Below are 15630 nucleotides of genomic sequence, written 5' to 3'. Positions count from 1 at the left end.
GCTCACGTCAGGAAATGCACCAATACAGGAATAGCAGCTTTTACGTTATTGGTTGGAACGCAAGCAATTATGGCGCTCGCCGTAATTTTCGCGCGACGCCATATTTCGCGACAAAATACTCTTTATTAGTCACTGTCATACATCTAGTCTCATAACAATACATAAAACTACATAAAATAACTACAATAATTTTGACATGCAAGGAGAATTAGTTCTAATGAGAGGAAGAAGTTTATCTTTACTGGTGTTTCAACAATGACTACCAGGTAACTTTTAATTCACTGATTGTAATTTTATTTTCGTTAGCAGAAAGCAAACATCAACTAAACAAAGAATTTATTTGAATAGGGTCTGTAATTCTTATACTTTTAATATAGAGAGAAAGTTTCTAGGTCAGGGGATAGCGTTCGGCGAAATCTCTTAACTTTTTGTTGCATACGAAGCGTTGCGTTGGGCAGCACGATGTCGGCGGGTTACGATGATGAGAGCAGGAAACAGGCAGTTCCGCTGGTTAATCTTCTCCGGCGAAACGCAAATAAAGTCCCGGCACAGCTGTATCATTAATCTCGTGGTGATTAACAAACCACAAGACGCCAGTATACGACCGTTGTTGACATGCCCTCTCTTTCAAAGTAAATTACGTAGACATCGCTCGTTTTTACACTTTATGCACTGTCCGTGACGCTATCGTCCATAGTTGCACAGTTCGTCACATTCATATAGTCTTAGCCACAAATACACAGTTCATAGAATTGTTCTTGTGTGTGAAGCACACCGTAAACAATGTCCACTCTGTTCACGCATTTCAAACTTCGACAACGTCACTGAAAGTCATTTATATTGCACAGTTAATTAAAGTCTTCACTTTCACGGCTTGATAGAATGTGATAGACAACAGTTCCACCACTCAAAACCAATACCAGTGAAGTTCATTCGCATAAAAGCACTGTTCGTGTCTGCCACAACAAAGTATTGTTAGCGGCATTTTCACAGTCCGGTTTATTTGCTCTTAAAGTTCGCTGGCGATGGCATTACATAGCGCGGTGGTAGAGAGAATTAAGAATCTGATAGTTCGGTATCACTGTCCATACAATTACGCATGCTTTTCATAAAACACAGTACTATTTTGCCGCGCGCACTTCATAGCCACACCATCCACCATCCCCTCTACTACACAACAACCTCTAGACTATCGATATCACTATCGCTGTCCCCTGTCTATAGATGTTATATCGTTATCGTAAATTACATAAACCTTTATAAATGTTATTGACTGCATTTTTCACAATTAATAATATTCCAAAAGAGAACTTTACAAACTTTACCACAGGTACAAAGCAAGCAACATATTTATCCATTGGCAAACGAAATAATCACAAGTACATCTTTACTTTTAAAAAACCACAGTAGAATGTTACATAATCACAATTAGAAATGCCCATATGAACAAAAGGAAAAGGATAGAAATCTAAAGAAAATCACGAAAAAAAGTTTTATCTGCTCTAGAACTGAGGATATTGGTCTGTAATTTTGCGGGACGTTCTTGTATCCTTCTTATATTTTTTTAGTCGCTTGGCACTTGGCGCTGCTGGAGACATTCGCGATAAATCAGACTAACAAGGGAGCTACTGACATGTTCTTTGTAAATCCGAATTTAGATTCCACCCGGACTTGGCCACTTATTTATTTTCAACCAAGAATCCATTCAAGTGCCCCGTGAATTTCTGTTACGCCTTCGTATTGACTGTACGACCCTTTTACAATGCTAACAGCACGTCTCCAAATTCATTTTGTGTGTTGTCACATCATCTTGATAAGTACTGTACGCCGAAACTAGCCGCTATAGCATCTTGTACATGATTTTCTTTATACGTCGACTTCCATCTTTTAAACACATCTATGCTTTGCATTCAGCAGCAATAATACTGATTTTACATGGTCGTCACACTTCATAACATTTCCTAGTTTCTACAGTGGGCCCCAGGAGGAATGGTCAGTAGTCAGGAATATCACAGGAAGGATCATTTGAAGCAAGAAGATCTAGAAAATGTAGGCTCTAAAATGCATACGCTATGAGCCATTAACACTTCATCTATAGAAGAGGTGTTTCGTATAGCTCTTACGGAATGCACTTTAGAGACTGTGTTTACTCGACTATTTTTGCTTCGAATGGTCGTTCCTGTGATATTCCTGAATATTCACCTTTCCTTCTGGGGCATGATGTATCTGAATGAAACGCCATCCAGGATCGTGGTGCCAGTTTCAGCGTAGGGGCAATAAAAAGGCGATTTTGAATATTTCGCGTAATTATTGACCAAATTTAAAAATTTAAAATGCTGCCACAATTTACCCCCTAAGAGGAATACTCTTAGGTTAAAAATTTACGACAGTAACGAAGGAAGGAAGAAAGAGGTCGTTAGAGACGGAGCACAAGCTCGAATTGATTCAGGATGGGTAAGGAAATCGACCGTGCCCGTTCAAAGGAAGAATCCTGCTATCTCCCTGGAGCGATTGAGGGAAATTACGGAATACCTAAGTCAGGATGGCTGGACTGTGGTTTAAACCATCGTCCACCAGAATTCGAGTCTAATGTGTTAACCACTCCGTTACCTCTTTCGGTTAACACAATAAATTTTCTTTTGAGGCATCGCAACTAGCCGGCCGCGTTGACCGAGCGGTTCTAGGCGCTTCAGTCCGGAACCGCGCGACTGCTACGGTCGCAGGTTCGAATCCTGCCTCGGGCATGGATGTGTGTGATGTCCTTAGGTTAGTTAGGTTTAAGTAGTTCTAACTTCTAGGGGACTGATGACCTCCGATGTTAAGTCTCATAGTGCTCAGAGCCATTTTTTTTTGCATCGCAACTGATGGCATACAAATACGAACTTCATTGATCCAGTATTTGAGAATGAGAGCACTCTGCGACTTCCAACAAACTTTACACGTAATTTGAAACCTTTACGAAATTTTTCTCAGTGACATCTCCACAAACTGACGAAAGAAAAAAAAGTTTATAGATTGCTACATTTTCGCCGGTCATGCAGTCCAATTACAGAATCAGGGATGACATTTTAAGTTATTACTTCTTTACTACCGACTCTATTCAGAACATGTTTTGCAGACAGTATCCACATATACCACTGAATGTACCTGCAACATTATATCACTGTAAGACATAGAGGCCAGGAGATGTGACGCCATAAACATTTAGATCCGTGAAAAACAAGCTTTTGTTAAATTGTCGCATAATTAAACTTCAACATCAGACACGACGTTTTAATTTACTACTTCTTTACTAATAACTCTAACATTTTGCATTCAGCGTCTATAAAGGGCAACTAAACAGCCGTGGCAAAATGTGGGCAGGCATTACCTGCCACCAACATTCCTTTGGACTTGTTGCCACGCTTCAATTCTTGACAAGTGTGCACGTATGGCTGTACGTTAGCCGGGCACCGTGTTCCTGAAAGTCAGTGCACGGCGGGCTCTTCCAGTCAAAGGAAAATGTCCTCGTGACTTTCCCGGAGCTGGCATGCTTGTTTTCCTACAATGCAGCAGAAGTTTCGCAGGGAAGCTCTTACAACACCTGCATACATTCACGATTTTTCCCAAGGCGATTTCCATGATGTTGGAACCTGAACAAAGACATCCAGGCCGTCGATTTGCTTCCGATGGAAGCTTGGTTACAATTGTGGTTCCGTAGGCAACCGTAGACATTTTTCCATGCACCTACTGACCATCTTGTCTCACAGTAGAATACTCACACTAATAGTTAAAATGAATAATTTTCAAATGGTAAACAATTTACTTACTTTTCTTCATCTGCCTCGTTTTCATTTGATTGGCCGTGACACTCATTACACATATGTCACTTAATCTATGTGCAAAAGCGTTGTATCATTGTAAAACGCGTATTTCAGGAGATATAGCCGCGCGGTCTAGGGCGCCTTGTCATAGTTCACGCGCGCCCCCCCCCCCCGCCCCCCCCCCCCCCCGCCCCGTTGTTTCGAGTCTCGAGTCCTCCCCTCCCTCGGGCATGGGTGTGTGTGAGTTGTCCAGTTGTCCTTCGTCCTTAGCGTAAGTTAGTTTAAGTTAGGTTAAGTTGTGTGTAAGCCTAGGGAACGATGACCTCAGCAGTTTGATTCCATAGGAACTTATCACAAATATCTAAATTTCAGGAAATATAACGCCATGATCACTGAGATGCGTGAGAAACAAACTTTTGCTTAAATCTGAGCGCAAATTACCCGGTTTATATTCATCTAGTGTTCCGTAATTAGACCCGTTAGCGACTTCTAACGAATCTTAAGCGTAATTTCAAACCATTCCTAAAGTTTTCCTCTCTTGAATGCTTAAAGGCAAATATTTAACGCATTAGCTCACTTGTAAACTAATTAGATGTTCCAAGCTGTTCCATAAATGAGAGCTCGATTCCTCAAAAGATCGGGGTCTACTGGTTACCACTAAATAGTTATATTGCTCAAGATGTTCGCTTGTAATTTTGTAATCGGATAGCACTGAATTTCTGTATGTATCCACATTTAAAGAGACCGATTTTACGAAGACGATACTTTCCTGTATACAACAAAATCGACAACATAGAATCTCATGGTACTGCATATACTGTCCGACAAATGGTTTATGTGTACTGAGATCATTGGAAGTTATATCAAGTTTCCTATGAGAACATCCGTTGTCTAGAAAATAAGCCGTCCAATGTAACGTACTGTGATGTAACATTTTCTTAGGATGGCCATCAACTGCAGTATTACGTTTTGAAAATGCATGACATAGAGCTGTATTGTATTCGTTTATTGTTACTACTAATTTCGCTCATTAACTATCGACTTGGTATGTTCCTTCTTTCACACCAAGATACCCGGATAGTAATAATAAATGAATACAATACAGTTCTGTCGCATGTTCCTTGGCGTAGTGCGATGCATTGGCCAATTATAACCTCCTTGTCATCGACAGAGACTTACATCTTAATCTTTCTTCCCTCCATAAGTCAAGTGCATTTCTTGAATAATCGGAAAGTTCGAGTAGAATGTCGTGTGTGAACGCGGCGATGCCGTTAGACTTCGAGTCCCATCAAGCTGAGGGGTGGTTCAGTCACGATATCCCTGAGGGCCCCCTTTGATGATCCTCCTGTTCGTCCATGGCGCTCAGCGGCACGGCTTCTACAATAGTAGCGGCGGTCGGCGGCCACAGTTTTTTTAGTGGTAAAATGTCGCGCGCCACCACAGACTGTCACTGACACTTGCGATATCTGTTGTACTGACAACAGCGTGTTGTCGGCGGGTCTCTGCCACTTTTTCGGTATGCCATTGAGTGTGCCGTACGCTGAACGAAGAGCCCTAAATCAAAATTCTCTGTGACAATTCCAGCTGGCTGAGGCACTAAGTTTGTCTATCTGTAATCAGTCGTACTGAAGCACAGTATTATTTACTGGAACGTGGTTACAGACTCAGTCGGGTCAACAGACCTATATTACGAGAGCTATTCGGAAAGTAACTAAGATCCGATCGTTCGCGAAATGGAGACACTGTGAAAATCAAAAAGGTTTAATTTGCACCAGTTAGCTACACCTTCCATCTACTTCTCTACATAGTCGCCGCTCCGATCTGGGCATTTGTCATACCATTATGCCAAGTTTTCAATACCCTCATCATAGCAGGCAGCTAGCTGTGCTTTACGCCACTTCAGACCACTGTCTGTGCCAGAACGTTGTCTTCATCTTCATTGCCCCCGCAGAGTGCGGCCAAAAATTGTCATGGAGAAGAAACTCACGACAGTTACGTGGGCTGCATGACATCAGGAGAAATCTCTCACCAGGCCCTCATACTTGGCGGGTGAAATTATTTTCTAGGCATCTTTACGTGCTTACGGTGAGCTAACAACTGCAAAGAGCGACGTGAAGTTATCGACGGGCTACTAAAGACATTGGTTTCTTACTGACGTTTCTACTTTCTTCCCGATCGGACCATACTTTCTGAATAGCCCTCGTAGAAAAGGAAGAAGAAGTAGGTCAAAGGCAAATGCGAAATATGATACTGCCGGAAGAATTTTAAGGGAAAGAAAGATTAGTCTTAACGTCCCGTTGGAGAAGATTTTGAGAGTGGTTTCCATTTTGCCCCCGATCGGACCTTACTTGCCGAATAGCCCTCGGATTTACTCTCAGAAGGGTTCTTAACTGGTTATTTTGTCAAGTACCATGCCTTACGCAATTTAAATCTTCATCTGCCTCCGTTCTACGCAAGCCAACTGACAGAATTTTGCTGATGGTAGCTGTGACAGATTTTTCTCCCTTTCACGATTAGCGCGTCCGACAATCGACTGAGCTCTACTTTTTTCTAATTTTCTCAAAGCGGTCGTTTACTGAGATGTAAGTGGCAGGAGGTTGCTCGAAACTTAATCGAACGTACGCTGCCGAAATTTCTTAAGTACACTTGTCCGTGACGCATAAAGGCTCTCTAGTAGCGTCTGTCGCTGGAATTGTTGAGAAACTCCGTAACGGCCTCTCGCTTCCCCTTATTCGTGACGATTCATGTCACCCTTCGTTGGATCTTCTGTATCTCTTGTATTAATCCAATGCAGTAAGGTTTCCAGACTCATTAGAAATATTCAGTTATCTCTTGAACAAGTCTAAGTCACTCCTTTTAGGTGGTAGGAGGTTCGTGTGGCAGAATGGACTTGAGTCTTCCGTACAGACGCAACAGGAAGACACAGAGGAGTCCGAAAGCGTTTCGGATTCCAAGATCCATATTCTTACGACTGTTTCCACTACGCACCTAAATAGCACGGTGACAAGCTATTGACATGCCTTTTAAATAGTCGAGGTATTTTTAAACACATTTTACGTCCTATATTATATTGGTTAGAGAATCACGGACAAAGTTCGTTAGTTTTCAAAGGTCCAGTGCCAAATTAGTAAGACTTCCGCATCGACTGGTGAAACACATTTTCGTGGATCAGTAGTTTTGTTGTCCGCCCCCGGTAGTTTAGTGGTCAGCGTGACAGAATATCAATCCTAATGGCCTTGGTTCGATTACCGGCTGGAAGGGAAATTTTCTCCGCTCAGAGGCTGGGTGTTTTGGTGTCCTAATCATCTTCATTTCATCCACATCGACGCACAAGTAGCCGAAATGGCGTCAAATCGAAAGACTTGCACCGGATCTATCCGACAGGAGTCCCTATTTACACGACATTAACGTTTAGTAGCTTTGTTCGGTGCTGATTTATGCCGCAACACACTCAGGAAGTATCTGTCAGTTGCATATCGTTCTTTGCAGTCCACCGTTAGTGCCACATTTGTTTCTTTGGTTACCGCAAAACGATCAATTAAAATGAGGTTTTTTTTAAGAGGGTTGTGCCCCACAGCTTGTAGATATTTGAAAAATGTCGTAATTACCACCTTGAGCTTAAACCACGAGATCCTGTACATCAAATTGGAGTAATATGTAAGTAACATTACAAAATTAAACTCTTACAAACATGTTAACTGATGCAAACGTTGACGACAGTACACACATAATAAACTGACGTATACTCACATAAAAGCATTTACAGCGTCATACTAGGCGAATACAAAATCGTTAAATGGCTCTAACCACTATGGGACTTAACATCTGAGGTTATCAGTCCCCGGGACTTAGAACTACTTAAACCTAACTAACCCAGGGACATCACACACAATCATGCCCGAAGCAGGATTCGATCCTGCGACCGTAGCAGCAACGTGGTCCCGGACTGACGCGCCTAGAACCGCTCTGTCACAGCGGCCGGCACAAAATCGTTAACATCAGACAATAAAACCGTGAATTTGTCACAGTGATGTAACACATAATGAACGAATCACATCACAAAAACACAAGAGCTTAGAATTTACATAGAGTTACCTTTTTCACATCGTACATAAATTATATCGTCGACATATAAACGGCGATAAGCAGCGCACTCTTTCATGTTACATCAGCAATCGGCGTTAACGATGTGAACGGATGCGTAATACAGGTGTCACTGGTTACATGTTGAAGCAAAGATGATCATAGATATCTTAATACATCGATACCGACTAGTATCTTATGATTATACACGGCTATTACAAATGATTGAAGCGATTTCATAAATTCACTGTAGCTCCATTCATTGACATATGGTAACGACACACTACAGATACGTAGAAAAACTCATAAAGTTTTGTTCGGCTGAAGCCGCACTTCAGGTTTCTGCCGCCAGAGCGCTCGAGAGCGCAGTGAGACAAAATGGCGACAGAAGCCGAGAAAGCGTATGTCGTGCTTGAAATGCACTCACATCAGTCAGTCATAACAGTGCAACGACACTTCAGGACGAAGTTCAACAAAGATCCACCAACTGCTAACTCCATTCGGCGATGGTATGCGCAGTTTAAAGCTTCTGGATGCCTCTGTAAGGGGAAATCAACGGGTCGGCCTGCAGTGAGCGAAGAAGAAACGGTTGAACGCGTGCGGGCAAGTTTCACGCGTAGCCCGCGGAAGTCGACGAATAAAGCAAGCAGGAAGCTAAACGTACCACAGCCGACGGTTTGGAAAATCATACGGAAAAGGCTAAAGCAGAAGCCTTACCGTTTACAATTGCTACAAGCCCTGACACCCGATGACAAAGTCAAACGCTTTGAATTTTCGGCGCGGTTCCAACAGCTCATGGAAGATTTTTTCTTAATGGTGAAGTGAACAGACACAATGTGCGAATCTGGGCGGTAGAGAATCCTCACGCATTCGTGCAGCAAATTCGCAATTCACCAAAAGTTAACGTGTTTTGTGCAATCTCACGGTTTAAAGTTTACGGCCCCTTTTTCTTCTGCGAAAAAAACGTTACAGGACACGTGTATCTGGACATGCTGGAAAATTGGCTCATGCCACAACTGGAGACAGACAGCCCTGACTTCATCTTTCAACAGGATGGTGCTCCACCGCACTTCCATCATGATGTTCGGCATTTCTTAAAGAGGAGATTGGAAAACCGATGGATCGGTCGTGGTGGAGATCATGATCAGCAATTAATGTCATGGCCTCCACGCTCTCCCGACTCAACCCCACGCGATTTCTTTCTGTGGGGTTATGTGAAAGATTCAGTGTTTAAACCTCCTCTACCAAGAAACGTGCCAGAACTGCGAGCTCGCATCAACGACGCTTTTGAACTCATTGATGGGGACATGCTGCGCCGAGTGTGGGAGGAACTTGATTATCTGCTTGATGTCTGCCGAATCGCTAAAGGGGCACATATCGAACATTTGCGAATGCCTAAAAAAACTTTTTAAGTTTTTGTATGTGTGTGCAAAGCATTGTGAAAATATCTAAAATAATAAAGTTATTGTAGAGCCGTGAAATCGCTTCAATCATTTTTAATAACCCTGTACAATACGTGTCTCGTAAGCGACGACAAGTAAATGTGATAATCGTAACAGATAGTCTGTATGTTGCATCTAATAGCAACTTATGCGCGTTACGTAGTTGCGGTTACAATAGTAACGCCTTACGTACATACTTGGGCACTACTGTGAAACAAACTACAGCACCATTCCACTTGAGCACTGCTTCAGTTATACAATAACTTTTAAGTTAACACTACACAAACACTTACAAAACGTTACCACGCTTCAGAATGAGGTATACAGAGAGATGAAGAAAGTTACGGGGTAGCGATACGCACATATACAGATTGCGATAGTATCTGGTACACGCAGTATAAAAGGGTAGTGCATTCGAGGAGCTGTCATGTGTGAAAATGGCTCCGACGTGATTACGGCCGCACGACGGGAATTAACTGGAATTCAACGCGGAATGGTAGATGGAGCTAGAGGCGTGAGACATTCCATTTCGGAAATCGTTAGGGTATTCCGAGATCTACACTGCTAAGAGTGTACCGAGAATACAAAATTTCAGGCATTACCTCTCTTCAGGGGCAACGCAGTAGTCGACGGCCATCACTTAAGGACCGAGAGGAGCGGCGTTTGCGTAGTTGTCAGTGCTGACATACAAGCAACACTGCATGACATAACCGCAGACATAAATGTGGGAATTACGACGATCATATCCATCAGGACAGAACGGCGAAATTTGGCGTTAATGGGCTATGGCAGCAGACGATGGACGTGAGTGCCTTTGCTTAACAGCGCGGGATCGCCTGCAGCGCCGCTCCTGGGCACAAGCCATATCCGTTAGACGATTGGAAAACCGTTTCTTCGTCAGATGAGCCCCGATTTTATTGATAAGAACTGATTGGCAGGGTTCGAGTGTGGCACAGACCACACAGAGGCAAGAACGTAAGCTGTCAACGATGCACTGTGCAATCCTGTGTGGCACCGTAATGGTGTGGACTGTGTTTACATGGAATGGGCTGGGTTCTCTGATCCAGCTGAACAGATCATTGACTGGAAATGGCTATGTTCGGTTACTTGGAGACCATTTGCAGCTATTCACTGACTTCATTTTGCCAAACAACGATGCCATGTCACCAGACCACAGTTGTTCCTTACATGTTTGAAGAGCATTCTGGAAATTCGAGCGAAAGGATTTGCCATCCAGATCGTCCGACATGAATCCCATAGTCCATTTATGGGGCATAATCAGTTCGGGCACAAAATCCTGCACCGGCAAGTATTTCGCAATTATGGACGGCTGTAGATGCAGCAAGGCTCAATGCTTCTTCTGGAGATTCCAGCGACTTGTTAAGTCCGTGCGACACGTCGAGTTGCTGCACTGTGCCGGGCAAGAGGAGTCCGACACGATGTTAGGAGGTATGCCATGACCTTCGTCACCTCAGGGTAAGCTAGACGCAGACAGACGTGGTACATGGATTCCTTCCCTAGGGAAGTGATGGCGGTAGAAAGGGCACCCAGCCACCACCTACCGCTAACATTGCCAAAACAAATATAACGTTCCCGACATCGTACTGTAATTGCGGACCTAGTACTGAAACTGAAAAATGCAAAGGCGTATTTGCACTGAAGAATTCCTACATTGTACAGAAGAAGAAACAGCCTTAATCTACATTTGAAAACATTTGTGCTTTCTGCAGGACGCTGTATTTACAGGGTGTTTCAAAAATGACCGGTATATTTGAAACGGCAATAAAAACTAAACGAGCAGCGATAGAAATACACCGTTTGTTGCAATATGCTTGGGACAACAGTACATTTTCAGGCGGACAAACTTTCGAAATTACAGTAGTTACAATTTTCAACAACAGATGGCGCTGCAAGTGATGTGAAAGATATAGAAGACAACGCAGTCTGTGGGTGCGCCATTCTGTACGTCGTCTTTCTGCTGTAAGCGTGTGCTGTTCACAACGTGCAAGTGTGCTGTGGACAACATGGTTTATTCCTTAGAACAGAGGATTTTTCTGGTGTTGGAATTCCACCGCCTAGAACACAGTGTTGTTGCAACAAGACGAAGTTTTCAACGGAGGTTTAATGTAACCAAAGGACCGAAAAGCGATACAATAAAGGATCTGTTTGAAAAATTTCAACAGACTGGGAACGTGACGGATGAACGTGCTGGAAAGGTAGGGCGACCGCGTACGGCAACCACAGAGGGCAACGCGCAGCTAGTGCAGCAGGTGATCCAACAGTGGCCTCGGGTTTCCGTTCGCCGTGTTGCAGCTGCGGTCCAAATGACGCCAACGTCCACGTATCGTCTCATGCGCCAGAGTTTACACCTCTATCCATACAAAATTCAAACGCGGCAACCCCTCAGCGCCGCTACCATTGCTGCACGAGAGACATTCGCTAACGATATAGTGCACAGGATTGATGACGGCGATATGCATGTGGGCAGCATTTGGTTTACTGACGAAGCTTATTATTACCTGGACGGCTTCATCAATAAACAGAACTGGCGCATATGGGGAACCGAAAAGCCCCATGTTGCAGTCCCATCGTCCCTGCATCCTCAAAAAGTACTGGTCTGGGCCGCCATTTCTTCCAAAGGAATCATTGGCCCATTTTTCAGATCCGAAACGATTACTGCATCACGCTATCTGGACATTCTTCGTGAATTTGTGGCGGTACAAACTGCCTTAGACGACACTGCGAACACCTCGTGGTTTATGCAAGATGGTGCCTGGCCACATCGCACGGCCGACGTCTTTAATTTCCTGAATGAATATTTCGATGATCGTGTGATTGCTTTGGGCTATCCGAAACATACAGGAGGCGGCGTGGATTGGCCTCCCTATTCGCCAGACATGAACCCCTGTGACTTCTTTCTGTGGGGACACTTGAAAGACCAGGTGTACCGCCAGAATCCAGAAACAATTGAACAGCTGAAGCAGTACATCTCATCTGCATGTGAAGCCATTCCGCCAGACGCGTTGTCAAAGGTTTCGGGTAATTTCATTCAGAGACTACGCCATATTATTGCTACGCATGGTGGATATGTGGAAAATATCGTACTATAGAGTTTCCCAGACCGCAGCGCCATCTATTGTTGACAATTGTAACTACCGTAATTTCGAAAGTTTGTCTGCCTGAAAATGTACTGTCGTCCCAAGCATATTGCAACAAACGGTGTATTTCTATCGCTGCTCATTTAGTTTTTATTACCGTTTCAAATATACCGGTCATTTTTGAAACACCCTGTATGGTTACGGAATATCAAAGAGTTTTATTAGCGCTCCTCTCTCTCTCTCTCTCTCTCTCTCTCTCTCTCTCTCTCTCCTTTCTTTGCCAAAATTAATTTCGCTACAGGGAAATTAAGACAGCTTGTGCCTCTGATATTTTATTAGTGAGCGTCTCTGTTACTTTAAAACTGCAACGGATTGTTGACAGCAAATTTCCTCAGTCGAGAGGCTGTGATTAGTATTCCTACTTGCTTAAACAAATGCCTGCTAGTGAACCATTCATGTATTTCTAATAGCTTTCTTTTGTGTAATTGTTACCTTTGGTTAAGTGAGGAGCTACGACAGATTATTACTATCGCTTAGAACATGAAACATACAAAATGTGTTAATGAAACATGTTAACGAAAATATGAAAAAACGCATTAACTCATTCCTCTGTCGCCGAAAGTTGAAATTATTCTTATGTCAAAAGTAGCTGAACCTGAAAGTTTTAGCAGGTCTACTATAAGGTTTATCCAGTTTAAGGTGTCGTCAGTATGCAGATCCAGTTACATGGAACTAACTATGTTGTTTCTTATTAATCAGCGTACATTACATTTGTAAGTAGGCTGTTTAGATTTTTCTATTGGTAACGCCACGTAGTGCTCTGTATGAAAGTCACTGGCTGTACTGTGTGCAGTCTGTGGCTTGTTTGCTTTGTTGTGGGCTATTGTAGCGTTGGGCAGTTGGCTGTTAACAGCGCGTAGCATTGCGCAGTTGGAGGTGAGCCGCCTGCAGTGGTGGATGTGGGGAAGTGAGATGGCGGATTTTTGAGAGCGGATGATCTGGACATGTGTCCATCAGAGACAGTACATTTGTAAGACTGGATGTAATGAACTGCTATATATATTACGACTTTTGAACACTATTAAGGTAAATACATTGTTTGTTCTCTACCAAAATCTTTCATTTTCTAACTATGCCTATCAGTAGTTAGTGCCTTCAGTAGTTTAAATCTTTTATTTAGCTGGCAGTAGTGGCGCTCGCTATATTGCAGTAGTTCGAGTAACGAAGATTTTTGAGAGGTAAGTGATTTGTGAAAGGTATAGGTTAATATTAATCAGAGCCATTCTTTTGTAGGGATTATTGAAAGTCAGATTGCATTGCGCTTAATAATATTGTGTGTCAGTTTAAGGACAGTCATGTATAATTTTTCTAAGGGGACGTTACACATTATTAGAAGATGGAGTGAGTTCTTTTTTGTTTCAGAGTTTAAAGCTAGTCCATTTGTGAAAAATCGTTTACTAGGTAAAAAAAAGCAGCGTTTACTGTCATGCCTGTTGCTAGTTATTTTCACTGCAGTCCGTCAGTCGTGCTGGGTAACTCAGTTGTTACAGAATTAGTCTACGAAATGATTATAAGTAATCCGCCTCGACTGCAAATAGAAACGGCCGGCCAGAGTGGCCGAGCAGTTGTAGGCGCTACAGTCTGGAACCGCGCTACCACTACGGTCGCAGGTTCGAATCCTGCCTCGACCATGGACGCGTGTGGTGTTCTTAGGTTAGTTAGGTTTAAGTAGTTCTAAGTTATAGGGGACTGATGACCTCAGATGTTAAGTCCCATAGTGCTCAGAGCCATTTTAGCAAATAGAAAGAGGATGTTGACCTAGGTTTCGGGGCGGATAACCACGCCTTCTTCGGAACGCACTAAAACTACAAACTGCCTAAAGAGGTATGGTCCAGTATTATGCAGTTTGTAGTTTTAGTGTCTTCCGAAGATGGCGTGGTTATTCGCTCCGAAACCTGTGTCAACATCCGGTTTCTATTTGCAATCGAGGCGGATTCTTTATAATCATTAAATTATTCACGATTGCTGCAATGTTATAAGTTCTCAAGTCTACGAAATGCAAATGTACAGAGGACTGATTCTGCCTCCTTCTTTAAAGAAAACTGTGTGTCATTAACATAGTGCAAGAACATTAGTGACCCTTGACGGAATCCTGTGGAATGTCCCATGAGCTTTCCCTCCATGACGATGATGTGGAATTCCTGTTGGTATTACTTGATATCCCTCGTGGTCTAGGGGTAGCGTCTTTGATTAGTAATCAAAAGGTCCTCGGTCCCAGGTTCGAAACCGCCACCGCTTGAACTTCCATTAATAATTAGCACTTGTGGCCAAAGACTTCCAGCATAAGAAGTCACCCTCCTTGTGCCAACGCCCTTGTCAAAGAAGGCGGAGGAGCGGACGGAGGTTCAGGGCACTCTCTTGCCATTGGGGTGGGAAACTGCCCTAAAGCAGGAAAAATCAGCAATGGTCAACGACATGAGCACGCAGATCTCAATGGAAATCACTGTATTAAAGACACACAACGTGTATCCACGGGCCATGTGGTCTGTAATTGGAAAAGTGTCCTGTATCTCTCCATTGGCACAAGATTCCGGGATAGTCCCCCATTCAGATCTCTGCGTGGAGTGGGGACTGCCGAGGGGGAGGTGACCATGAGAAAAAACTGAATAACCAACTAAAGGATAACGTTCTACGAGTCGGGGCGTGGAACGTCAAAAGCTTGGACGTGGCAGGGAAGCTAGAAAACCTGAAAAGGGAAATGCTAAGTCTCAATCTGGATAAAGTGGGGGGGGGGGGTCAATGAAGTGAAATGGAAAGAAGACAAGGGTTTATGGTCAGACGAGTGTAGGGTAATATCAATAACAGCAGAAAATGATGTAATGGGAGTAGGATTCGTAATGAATAGAAAGGTAGAGCAAAGAGTGTTTTACAGTGGATAGTTCAGTGATATTGTTGTTCTTTTCAAAATCGACAGCAAACTAACACCGACAACGATAGTGCATGTATACATGCCGACGTCGCAAGCTGAAGATGAAGAGATAGAAAAAGTTTATGAGGATACTAAAGGTGGTAAGGTATTGGATTGGTAAGCAGGGCACTTGGGCTGCTGGAGTGGAAGGCTGAACCCATTTGAGGTTACAAAAATTTATTTTCACCACCTTAATTAAAATAGAGCACTCATACAACACAATGACTAATTAGTAT

The sequence above is a fragment of the Schistocerca americana genome, chromosome 2, assembly GCF_021461395.2.
Source record: "Schistocerca americana isolate TAMUIC-IGC-003095 chromosome 2, iqSchAmer2.1, whole genome shotgun sequence".
Taxonomy (NCBI): Eukaryota; Metazoa; Arthropoda; class Insecta; order Orthoptera; family Acrididae; genus Schistocerca; species Schistocerca americana.
Note: the sequence above shows the minus strand (reverse complement) of the source record.